This window comes from Rousettus aegyptiacus, unplaced genomic scaffold (assembly GCF_014176215.1).
Source record: "Rousettus aegyptiacus isolate mRouAeg1 unplaced genomic scaffold, mRouAeg1.p scaffold_m13_p_2, whole genome shotgun sequence".
NCBI lineage: Eukaryota > Metazoa > Chordata > Mammalia > Chiroptera > Pteropodidae > Rousettus > Rousettus aegyptiacus.
This window is the reverse complement of record NW_023416295.1, coordinates 59,245,586-59,257,937: the sequence shown is the minus strand read 5'-3', so window position 1 is coordinate 59,257,937 and position 12,352 is coordinate 59,245,586. Positions and strand designations below refer to the sequence as shown.

The 12,352-nt window shown below is 32.2% G+C and overlaps 1 non-coding gene across 1 annotated transcript; it reads right to left on the bottom strand.

The window, feature by feature from the left end:
- Window positions 1-1,511: 1,511 nt before the first annotated feature.
- On the bottom strand, window positions 1,512-1,673 carry LOC118614417. Its single transcript, XR_004956030.1, has one exon. It is a non-coding gene; the product is annotated as a U1 spliceosomal RNA (small nuclear RNA).
- Between the last annotated feature and the right edge of the window lie 10,679 nt (window positions 1,674-12,352).

Genomic DNA, 12,352 nt, shown 5'->3' with positions numbered 1-12,352 from the left:
CTAATGAAAGCGGGTTTAACATAAAGGACTTCATTTTGGTGAGACCCATTCCTAGGAAACTACTCATACGTAGGCTTACGAGAAGCTTTAAATATCTTATTCCAAAAAAGGAAAAAATGCTATGAGTTGGGGAGATTCAATTATCTAATTATTATTAAATTTGCTAGAAAGAATTAGTACCACTCTTCTCCTATAATGATGAAGATAAAATGGCAAAAGCTGGAAGTAATTTCAGGATTTTTATTATGTTATCTATTCAACAATCTCTGGCATATCTCTGCTCATAAATTAATATCTTGCTTAAGAGTGCCTTCTCTCCTCACAGGGTGAATGCTACCTTAAGTGGAATGCTATATTAAGTAGATATAAATCAGAGTTATTAAAAAATCTGTGCTATTTTACTCTTATTATATACCATCGTTGAACAGTTCTAATGTCTAATTTGTTTTAATATTAACATTATTTTGATAAAATTATACACCTTATCTATACTATAATGTTAAAAATTCTATTTTTATATTTGCTTCCTTGGTTATAAAATAACTTCAGAATGCTGTTTAATATATCCATGCCAGGACTACTTCGATCATTTGTCTAAAGCTATTGAAACTGAAGGATTTTTTTTTTTATTGGCAGCCATTTAAATTATTCTTGTTTTATGCACAGCTTGCACAGTGGGATAAAGCTGTTCACTTAGTGACAGCCTACCAAAGAAAATTATATAAAGTGTATCATTTCACCAGTCCCTTGTGCTCGCAAAGAGGAAAGATATCCCATCTTCAACTTCCAATGAAAGTTTCCATCACATGATGGTATGATTGGCAGAGCTGATATTTTTTTAGAAACTGTCAATGACATCATTATAAACAACAACAAAAAAATACTCCATAGAATAAAATAATAATAACTAGCAAACTGACTTAAAATTCTCAGGCAGTTTGTTCAATTTTATTAAAATAGTCATTGAACTATTAATAATTTGCTCTGATGGTGAAACAATGTGAGACTTGTCAAAGAAACTGAACAATACTGATAAGTCTATAAATTAGACCTGCCCCACTATATAACCATGCAAAATATATATCTGTAAAGTTAGTTGACAGTCCGTAAGCATTAAAACATGATGCAGCAAATGGTAAATTTACTTTCACATGTTTAAAATAATAATGATATTTGCAGGTTGATAAGACTAAAAAAGTATAGCCATGTGATTCAGTTTCACTCATTAAATTCTTCCCTTTTTTTATCTAGGCTAACTTGACAAATAAAAATGCTCTTATTTTGTTTTGTTTGTTTTGTTTTACTTTGGCTATCTCAGAGTAAATTTAGTATCTCTTTCCCATCTGACTTAGGGGCGTTTTCTCTAGGCTCAAAGAATTCTTTGTGCTTGAATGCATTGCATACTTCCCCACCCCCTGACTATTCTGCTTTATTTACCTCCCTTGACCTAGGCTATACCTTCCTTGAGAGCAGGAATTAGCAAGTCCTCCTTTTTTTTTTTTTTTTTAACAGAGGAAAGCACAAATGCAGTTTCCCACTACCACAAATTACTCAATCGAGTTTCCCACATCTGGGGAAATTGCAGGGGTCAGCACATCCAGAGTGCAATGCGTGAGACTTGCCATGGGAAAACCACCCTCAGTGATCATGGTATTCCCCTGCCAGGTAAACGTAGCAAGTCTTTCTTAACTTGTATCCCCCCGCCATATGACAGTGCCTGGAATATAGTATTTGCTCAATAAACACTTAGCAAGTGAATAAAACAGTCAACTCAAGGGGAAATAAAATGTAACATAATGTGAATTAATATTAACAGCTTGTCTTTGTCTTTATTCTTTCTCTCTACTTATTCATTGCTCTCACCTCCTCCTGTTGCCCCTCCTTTTTTCTTCTCTCAAAATTCTATGTATAATCACTATTACTAATAAAGTAAAGAATAACTTGACCCATACCCTGCACATAGCCTGCAGTATAGAATATTCTCAATAAGTTTTTTTTTTTTTTGAATAAAGGAAAAAAAGGAGCTAATGAGTAAGGAGAAAGGAAGGATAATAGTCAAAAAATCTTCAAAGATGCTATATTTTTAAGGTTTATCACAATATAAAAAAATGTTTACCTTGCCCTTTCTTCCTTTGCCTTTCATGCAATTTATTATCAAGTTGAGACAAACTAACTACATTTTCGCAAGGCAACCATGATTATTATTGGTTGATGTGTAACACTGTTGGTATTCAAACATTTTTATTAACATAAACAAAAATGTGTTTGGATATTATATTTATTTTGGCTTTTTAAAATAATGCTCTTATTATAATTTTCTAAAGATTAAACATGATTTAAATGAAAGAAATAGAGGTCACGTTAAGAAAGATCAGCCCTAGTGTTCCAGAATGTAGCCCATTTCTCTGACTAAGAAATAATGCTCTTTGTCTATCACACGCTCAGTTTGTAGGAAATCAATTACACCAAATGATACGCAAAACCCTGGGGGTATAAGAAAAGTCAAACCCACACCCACTCTTCCTCTTTAGGTGAGGAAAAAATAAACAGCATGTGGAATCTGGATTATGGGTTCAGTTTAATTCAATCGATGTCTGAATATTTGTTTAATTCAATCAATGTCTGAATATTTGTTTCCTAGATGTTTGTTAAATATTTGCCTGGGGGAATCAGGTTAATTAATGCATAAAAGTAGTCTGACTTCAGAGTAACTTTCCATATAATTAGGAAAGAGGGAAAGCTGGAAATGTTGGCTCTTTATGGAAGTCAATTTCTCTTCTGTCCTGACTAAATAATAGGAAAGACACAATTTTTAGTGCAAAGATTTTTTTTTCTTTTGAGAAAAGAGGATAGCAAGTGATGTTTTCTGTGTGTTGTTACAATTAATTTTTCTAAGCCAAGGAGATATTAGTATATGTCCATGATTATATTAGATGTACTTTTTTAAAATCAACTTTTGCCATTGAAATTGTCATCTATTTTCATTTAAAAGTTTATGTAATTGTAATGAAATAGAGATTTGTAATAGGTGACTTTATGTTTTTATATGCTTTTTAAGAGAATTGAATCTATACATGAGAAATAATTCATTTGGGAAGTCCAGTTAAATATTTTCAGTGAGCACATTATGAATCACTGACTTTTGTCAACTGAGGGGTATTTTTAAATTGTTATGTTGAATGGTGTGTAAGATAGGCAACGTATCTTTTATCTTCTCTATATACAAGAACTTTGAAGTTTATCCAAACCACTGCTCTCTTTAAAGCTCTAGATAATGCACAAGCAGGACCAGGGCACACAGAGTGGGTGATTGCCTAGTCCACAAGACTAGACCAGGAACTTGTTCCTGCCTCACACATAAAATATCTCCCTTGTCCCTATGTGCCATCATGCTTGAAATTCTCTCTGTAGAGATTTATTCATTTGTGTTAAATATTATCCTCTGATTAAAAATGCAAATAAATGGAATAAAATTTTAACCTACTAACTCATAAAAATCATAAATCACAAGACTGGAAGCAACCCTTGAAATTATCTATTCCCACCTCTGTTTTATAGAGGATCTGTGCCTGATAACCCTGGTTAAGCTAATAAAAAATGGCAGCCAGCAAGAACAGGGTGCTTGTAGAGAAGGCCATGGATATCAAAGACAGAGGTCATCTTACTTGCCGTTATTACGAACTAGTGCTGGTCTACTCAGTTGTGCTGCCACATTTCTTGACATAGTATCAAACAGATGGATTTTTTTATTAAGTTTATTGAGGTAACATTGGTTAATACAATTATATAATTTACAGGAGTACATTATAATTTGACATCTGTATAGTCTATTGTGTGTTTACCACGCAAAGTTCAGTCTCCTTCAGCTACCATATATTTGATCCCCCTTACCCACTTCACCCTCCCACTATTCCCCTATGTTTGACCCCCTTTAACCACCTACCTACCCCCTTTTCCTCAACCCCATACCCTCTGGTAACCACTAGTCTATAATCCATGTCCATAAGTCTCTCAAACTGATGGATTTTAAAGACAAACAGAGCCACTGCCTTCTGACAATAGAACTCAGGTAAAAATTTTTTTCATTTTTTCAACTTTATTTGCTTATTATAAATACAAAAAAAAAATAAGACCTTCCTTTAATGGTTGTTTTAAACGGAAAATGAAGTAAGATTTTGTAACGAGTGTTAATTTATTTTTTTTTAAGTATTACCCTCAAACTATCTAAAGTATTTGATGCCACACTTTACATAAGGAGGTTCACTTTTGCTAAAGTCAAATCTTTCAACAACTTTCTCACTGGCAACTTACCATAGCTACTTATTACTCAATTTTATATCAGTTTGGGTTTTTAAAAGAAGCTAAATGTACATGATTACTTATAACTGCTAGTATGAATATTCCATGAGGGCAGAGGTTTCAGTTTTGTTCATAATTAATATGCAACATCTAAACAGTGCCCAGTACATAATGGGAGCACACAAATGGTCATTGAATTAATGAATGAATACCATCTTATTTCTCTATAAAATTGGGAGAAACTTCACAAGGAAGGAAAAGAACATTATGACTACCAATAAATTTTATTTGATGTAGACACAAAAGTTGTAATGGTGAAGAAAACAGAGGAAAAGAAAGTAAATGGTATTGGCCAATATTTTTTGTACATGCACTTGTGCCAAGTGTTTTATGGACATTGCTTTTAATCTTCATAACATTCTCTGAGATAGATTTTATTATTCCTGTTCTAAGGTAGGAACACTGAAGCATAGAGATATTAGTGACTTGCTTAGTAAGACAATACTGTCTCTTCTAAGTAAAATTTAAACCTAGGATTGTTTGACTAGAAAATCTACATTCTTTTTACTGTATCATGTCCCCTCAAAGTCTCAAAATTAAAAAAAAAAAATTGAGGGGAAGCCGAAATGCAGCAGTGAAATAGGAGAGTAGGGATAGAAGACAGTTTTACTCAAAAGGAACATAAATGCTTCCGTTTTAGAAATTAAATGAAAGTATTTCACCATAAGGTAATAGACTAATCAGGGGAATCACGTCATAAATTTTATAAATGTCTAACTACTATACTATACACCTGCAACTAATATAAAATAATATTAAATGTCAACTGTAATTGATAAATAAATAAATAACAAAAAAAACAGTTCTGAGGAAAAAAGTGTTTCAGAAATACAAGAGTGAAAATTCATGTTTTATTTAAACTTAATTGGTTTTAACTTTATTTTATTTTTATTGAGATAAATTATATCATTCTAGATACAATGTATTTAAGTTTATCGAGTTCATACACATTAATATCATAACAAGCAGATAAAACCTTCACTAGCAAACTCTGATCTGCTTTTCTATTAGAATTTTCAGATGACTTTAAGTATTCATCTCAATGGTTAAAATTAATTTCAATAGCTTCTGTGTTAACTCCATGGTTTCAATTTCTGGAAACGTGCACCTGGTTAAGTCAGTGAGTGAATGAATAATGAGATGCAGTAGGAGAATAGAGTAGAAATTGCATATTGCAGCCCCTGATGTGGCTTGTGGTTGCTAAAGAAATGTTGAGTGAGTTCATCCAGGCTGCACTGAGTGCTGTGGGATCAGAGTTTACCTCAACAAGTTAGAGAAAGTCACACTACACCCTGGGGAGGAATAAGCTAAACGGAACTGAATTAAAGTTTATTAGATCGATCAGACAGTATGCTAAAAAGCAATCTGCTTTGCAAGTCACATTATCTACCCTGATTGAAAGGGGCATAGCTGACACCTACAAATGAGTTTTAAACCTTTGACGTATGGACACAGAACATGTGCAAATCCAAACCAAACCAAACTTAATCAAGCTAACTTTTAAGTCGGGTTAATGTTAACCAGATCAGGTACACAGTACCCAATGTAATAAGCCAGTATGTATGTATGCTGTTAACAAAAAAGAAAAATACATTGTCATCTATGTCAACAAATTTTGATTTAACAATCATCACCAGATCAAGTTGTAAGGGAGGACTGAAATTTTAAGTGCTTCCTCTGCATCTATTGAGATAATTGTATGTTTTTGTCCTTTATTCTGATAATATGGTATATTACATTAATGGATTTTGTTATCTTAAACCAACCTTTTATTTAATATAATTATTGATGTGATTAAATTTACATCTGCTATTTTGTTATTAGTTTTTTTATTTATGTCACGTTTACTCCTCAGTTATTCCTTACTGACTTCTTTTGTACTAAATCAATAATTTTAGTGAATTATAATTTTTCTATTGATTTTTAACTATATATTTCAATTGTTTTAATGGTTGCTCTGCGAATTACAGTATGCGTCTTACCTTCACAATCTGCTTTATGTTAATATTGTTTTAATTCCAGTAAAATGTAATGACTTTCCTCCAATAACTTTCCTTTGTGTTATTATGCTCATATATATTTCACCTATGCATATTATAAAACAAACTGTATGGTGTTATATTATTGATTTAAAAATCTTATATTTTTTAAAGAAAAATTAAAATATAAATATATTTATACAGTCTTTTGCCAACATGATGCTTTTCATTTCTTTCTGTAGAATCAAGTTATCATCTACTGTTATTTCCTTTCATCCTATGTATTTCCTTTATTAGGCAGGTCTAACAATAAATTCTCTTAATCTTCACTTAAGATTGTCTTAATCTCCCCTTCATGTATAAAGGATTGTTTTCTTGAATATAACATTCAAAATAACATAGTTATTTTTTATGTCTTTCTGCACTTTGAATATGGCATTTCATTGCATTCTAACCTCCACTGTGTTTAAAGAGAAGTCACTTATTAAACATTTCATAGTTTTTTATGTATGTGATGAGGATTTTACTCTTGCTGCTTTCAAAAGTTTGATAATGATATGTCTAGATATATATAGATATAGATATAGATATAGATATAGATATAGATATAGATTTGTGTTTATCCTAACTGAAATTCACTGAGATCCTTGGATCTATAGATTAATGTTTTTCATTAAATTTAAGAATTTTTCAGCCATTATTTCTTCATATATTTTTTCTACTTCTTCTTCTCTACTCTCTTCTTCTGAAACTTCCACTACACATTTATTGGTACATTTAATAACATCCATGTTTCTAAGGTTCTGTTTATTTTTTCTCAATTTTTTTCTCTCTTTTCTTCAGATTGGTTAATTATTTTTGCTCTATCTTCAAAGTCACTAATTTTTTTTTTCCATTTCAAATCTGCCATTTAGCTTATTTAGTACATTTTGTATTTTGGTTATTGTACCTTCCAACCGTAGAATTTCCATTTTGTTCTATTTTATGGCTTCTAGTTTTTATTGGTATTCCATTTTATTGAGTCACCATCACCATATTTCCCTTGAATTCTTTAAATATAATCACATAGTTGCATTAACTCTATTTATAATAGCTGCTTGGACATCTTTTTTGCTAAATCCAACATCTTTGCTCACTCAGAGTTCATTTTTATTGGCTTTTTATTTTTTTCTAAATAAAGGGAAAATAGGAAGTACTTTTTTATTTCTATGCATTTTTCATAAATTTTTTCCTAAATAATTTAAATAATGTCTAACAACTCTGATCCCCTGAGGGTTGTTGTTGTTTTGTTTTGTTTTGTTTTGTTTTTCTTTTTAATGACTTGCTTGGACTTAATCTGTGAAATATTTCTTCCCCCTGCAGTGTTGAAACTGATATATCTGCTCATTTTTTCTTTTTAGCCTGGTTTCCCAAGAGTCATCATGACTCCATAACAGTCAACCAATGATTGATCAATGAATATGTTCAAACACTTTGAGCAAATAAGGCTTCTACTCTCTGCTGCTGTGTGTGGATCTTTCAAGTCTTCCTGACTTTTATTTTTTACAAAGCTCTCTGGTGTCTTTTCTGCTTACACACTCCTAGTTTGCTCCTAGTCAACCAGCATGGTTTGGTGAGCTTACCTAGCCCCTGAGTTGCTATCACATTATCACATTTCCAGAGTCTTGCTATTAAGTATTTTTCTTGTCAGCTAGTCTGCTTCTTGCCCTAAACAGGACTATAACCTTGGCTTCTGAGTTTGCTATTTTTACTAGCAATACCACTGAGCTTGGACTTTTTACCCTCCACTCTAAATTAAGCCACCCCTCTCTGGCAATGAAACCAGTGTTTTTCACAGCTGGCCCTGCCCTGGCTTTATTACTGTGCTAAGTAAGCTGAGAAATAGTGAAGAAGGAGAGCAGAGAAGGAAACAGCTCATCAGGAACTTCCACTGTTCTTACCTAACATTCAGCAGGTTTTTATGAATAAACATTTCTCAATTTGTTGTTTTCTTTGGTTGATTTCTCAAGGTTGTTTTTGATAACTTTATCCAATTTTAAAGTTGGATTTTTTTAATTGGGGGAAGAACACAACATGAGTTCTATCTACCCTCTCAACAGATTTTTAAGTGTAAAACACAGTATTGCTAACTGTAGGTGATGATACTGTACGGAAGATCTCTAGAACTTATTCTCTTGAATAACTAAAACTTTATACCCATTAATTAGCAACTCTTCATTTCCCCTTTCCCCCATTTTCAGTCCCTAGCAACTACCACTGTAACCTTTGCTTATATAAATTTGACTCTTTTAGATACCTCATTTAAGTGGAATTGTACAGTATTTGTCTTTCTGTGACTGGCTTATTTTACTTAGCATAACATCCTCCAGGTTCATCCATGTTGTCATATATAGCAAGATTTTCCTCTTTTTAAAGCTGAATAATATTCCACTGTATGTATATACCACATTCCTTAAATCATCCTTCAATGAATATTTAGATTGTTTTCACATTTCTGCTATTGCAAATAGGGTTGCAATGAACATGGGAGTGCTAATATCTCTTTGAGATCCTGATTTCAATTCTTTTAGATAAGTACTCAGAAGTAGAATTGCTGAGTTATGTGGTAGCTTACTTTTAATTTTTTAAGGAGCCTCCATACTTTTTTTTGGTACCAACGGCACCATTTTGCTTATTCTTACAAATATTGCACAGGGATTTCAATTTCTCCATACTCTTGCCAACACTCGTCTTTTGTTTTTTACATAGTAACCATCCTAACAGGTATAAGGTGATACTTCATTGTGGTTTTACTCTTACTTTTAAAAAACGCTAAATACTTTCACTGAAAAACTGTTGGAGTAAATAAATAAATTTAATTGCAGGATACAAAATCGATGTACAAAAATCAATTGCATTTCCATACGCTAACAATAAATTATCTGAAAAATAAATTTGGAAAATAATGTCATTTATAACAGCATCGAAGAAGAGTAAAATACTTAGAAATAAACTTAACAAAGGAGGTGAAAGACTTTTACACTGAAAACTACAAAACATTGATAACAGAAATTAAAGCAGCTACAAATATATGGAAAGACATCCATATCATGGATCGGAAGACAATATTGTTAAAAAGTCCGTACTACCCTAGGATCTACAGATTCAATGCAATCCATATCAAAATCCCAATAGTATTTACAAAAATAGAAAAAACATTCTAAATTTTATAGGAAACTATAAAGGACCCCAAATGACCAAATCAGTCTTAAGAAAGAACAAAGCTGGAGGCATCACACTTCCTGATTTCAAAATATGCAGCAGTGTCCCCTTATCCATGGGGCATATATTCCAAGACTCCCAGTGAACTCCTAAAACCACAGATAATACTGAACCTTATATACGCTTGCATATATACACATGCAACTACCCTATATATGCATCCATACCTATAAAATGTAATATGCATCTTATTGTACTGTACTCGCCCTTCTTCTTTTTGTGATGATATAAGATGATACAATCCCTCTGTAAGAGGATGAAGTGAGGTGAATGATATAGGCTGTGACGTAGCGTTAGACTACTGTAAGTGTTACTTGAACACAAACACTGTAATAACCTGACAGTTGATCTGATAACCAAGAGAGCTATTAAGTTACTAATGGGCAGGAGGCATATACAGTGTGGATATGCTGGACAAAGGATCATTCATGTCCCCAAGGGGACAAAACAGGTCAAAACAAGATTTCATTATGCTACTCTGAACAATGTGCAATTTGATACTCATAAATAGTGATTTTTGGACTGCAGTTGACTGCAGGTAACTGAAACCAAAGAAAGTGAAATCATGGATAAGTTTAAACTACTGTATTACAAAGCTGTAGTAATTATATCAGTATGGTACTGACATAAAAACAGACATATAGATCAATGGAACAGAATAGAGAGCCCAGAAATAAGTTCACACATATAAGGTCACTGTTTGACAAAGGCGTCAAGAATACACAATGGGGAAAGGACTGTCTCTTCAACAGATAGTACTGGGAAAACTGGATATGTACATGCAAAAGAATAAAACTGGACTGCAATCTTATGCCATATACAAAAGTTAACTAAAAATGGATTGAAGACTTTAAACATATGACCTGAAACTGTAAAACTCCTAGAAGAAAATATAGGAGAAAAGTACCATGACGTTGGTCTTGGCAATGATTTCAGGGATACAATATGAAAAGCACATGCAATAGAAGTAAAAAAGGCAAGTGGGGCTACATCGATCTCAAAAGCTTCTGCACATCAAAGAAGACAGAGTGAAAAGGCAACCTATGAAATGGGAGAAAATATTGCAAACATATGCCTAAAAGGGCTAAATTTCCAATATTTATAAGGAATGCTTACAATCCAATAACAACAACAAAAAAAGTATGGTTAGTTTTGAAAGAAAAGGATTTTCCCACTTTCTTCACTCTGCCATCACTGAAAGTCCTACCTCAATCTACCTTTCTTTTATTTCTTCTATAATGTTCCCTGGTTTATTTGCTTAAATCTTCTGAGAATGTTCAATTATTTTCAAGTTCTTTCTTCACTATCTTTAGCTATTGATGTTTTTTCTTCTCAGAATGTATTTTTCTTTTTTCATTTTTATATGTTATTTGTATATATTTTCCCTTCCTTTTAATCTACTTAATATTTAGAAATAATTTGTTTGAGACTATTATTTCAGATACAGGAATATAATGCATAGTTATTTCTTTTAAATCTTTATCAGAACTTCATGTGTTCTTATTAGAAAAAAATGACAAGCTAAAAGGGGCACTTGAAGGGATTTAATGAAGGGACCATTTACAAAGTTTTAAGACAGTTCTCAGGTAGGGGTGATGAGTTTTCCCCTAGGAGATATTTGGCAATGTCTGAAGACATTTTTGGTTTTCACAACTTGGAAAGTGCTACTGGCATCTAGTAGGTAAAAGCAAAGGGTGGTGCTAAACATCTTACACTACACGGGACAGCCCTCATAACAAAGAATTAGCCAACCAAAATGTCAATGTGTCAAGGTTGAGAAACTATGGTTTTAAAAATACAGCAAAAGATGATGAATCCCTCAGAGAGTCACAAATGTAAAGAGTTACCGCCCTTAGGACCAAAAAGCCAAGGTGAATGAATTGTACCCAGACCCTTGTTAGAGCTGCAGTGTGGAGAGGCACCATGAGACAGGAACTGACTCAGGTTTTTATAGGGCTTAAGTTTATATAATTTGAGATACTCTCTTTAAGAAAAAATAATATAAAATTAAAAATATAAAATTAAGCATAAAGCTATTTTACAATTAAAAATCACAACATTTTTAAATCTAACCAATAGCACAAGCATGATAAAATCCAGAACAATAGCTAGATATTTTATTAATTAACACTCGGCTTTAGAATACCTTTTCTCCAAACTTTTGAGGTATAATTGACATTAGTTTTAAGTGTACAACATAATGATTCCATATTTGCATATATTATGAAATTAACACACCACAATAAGTCTAGTTAACAGCTGTCACCATATATGGTTAATTTTTTTTTCTTGTAATGAAAGCTTTTAAGATCTACTCTCTTAACAACTTTCAAATATGCAATACAATGTTATTAACTACAGCCATCACGCTATATGTGGTAGCCTCGTGACTTATTTATTTTATACCTGGAAGTTGGTACATTTTGACTCCCTTCACCCATCTCATCCACCCCGTACCAATCTGTTCTCCTTATGTATGAGCTAAATTTTTTGTTTTATGTTTTTGTTTTATTTTGCTTTGTTTCATTCCACATATAAGTGAGAACATATGGTATTTGTCTTTTTCTATCTGATCTGACATTTTTGGTTGCATATTCTCCCTTGCTTCTTCATTAATAATTTTGTAAGCTCAATTTTTTCAGAAGGAAATAAAAATAAGTTCGTATTTTATCTAAGAAGATGGATTAGAATTTGTTTTTCATCATTAATAGTTTAGAAGAGATTTAACAGCTTCACAATTAATATTGTTAATA